General features: G+C 26.7%; 1 long non-coding RNA gene across 1 annotated transcript; it reads right to left on the minus strand.

Moving 5' to 3' along the window:
• Positions 1–377: 377 nt before the first annotated feature.
• LOC124890368 lies at positions 378–776 on the minus strand. The gene is made up of 2 exons (XR_007049123.1): positions 643–776; positions 378–529 (listed from the first exon to the last, which is right to left on the minus strand). It is a non-coding gene; the product is annotated as an uncharacterized LOC124890368 (long non-coding RNA).
• Positions 777–783: the final 7 nt, after the last annotated feature.

Here is a 783-nt window from a genome sequence, read left to right on the forward strand (position 1 = left end):
AATAATATTTATTATAAAAAAAATAAAATAGACATAATATGATAAATTAACTATTAATGTGTTAAATTAATTTGACATCTTATATGAGGTTTATTTAATTTTTTTTTACAAGTATTTTTATAACAATTTTGCTTTATCACTTCTAATTAGTTATTATTAGTTCAATCGTAATATTTGATTAACTCTCAAAATTATATCAACACCACTCAAATTGAAATAGAAAAAAATATTATATATTACAATAGCTAACCACTTAAATTATTTTAAAATTTTAAAATATATTAAAAATATGATTAATTATTTTATTTTATTTGTATCACATACATCCAGTTAATTATTATTATATAAAGAGGACAGTTGTGTAAGCATTACCCAAATTCCAATCAACAGATTGTGAACCATATAATGATGTTTGTGGTTAATATTAGGACATGGTATGAGATACATGAGAACAAGAACTGTTGGTTAAGAACTAACGATAATCCTAATCCACGTAATAATATACATTTGAGATCGAGGAGACATCAACCTGCATTACGTGAAAAAAACAACTTTGATGCGACGTAGCTGAGTATATTCTTCCTCCTTTGCACAAAAACTCATCAAAAAAATGACGAGAATTCAACAGGATTACTTACTTACTGGAGCACATTCATCAGTCACCTTCGAAAGCGGTCAAGAAGCTGAAAACAAAAGGGACAAGATCTTAGAACCTAGCATGATACCTTTGATTACGAATACTGTTGTAAAATAAATGCCGCTCTCAATCATCTGAACCTTTTT

Source organism: Capsicum annuum, unplaced genomic scaffold (genome assembly GCF_002878395.1).
Source record: "Capsicum annuum cultivar UCD-10X-F1 unplaced genomic scaffold, UCD10Xv1.1 ctg16895, whole genome shotgun sequence".
In the NCBI taxonomy this organism is placed as follows: domain Eukaryota; kingdom Viridiplantae; phylum Streptophyta; class Magnoliopsida; order Solanales; family Solanaceae; genus Capsicum; species Capsicum annuum.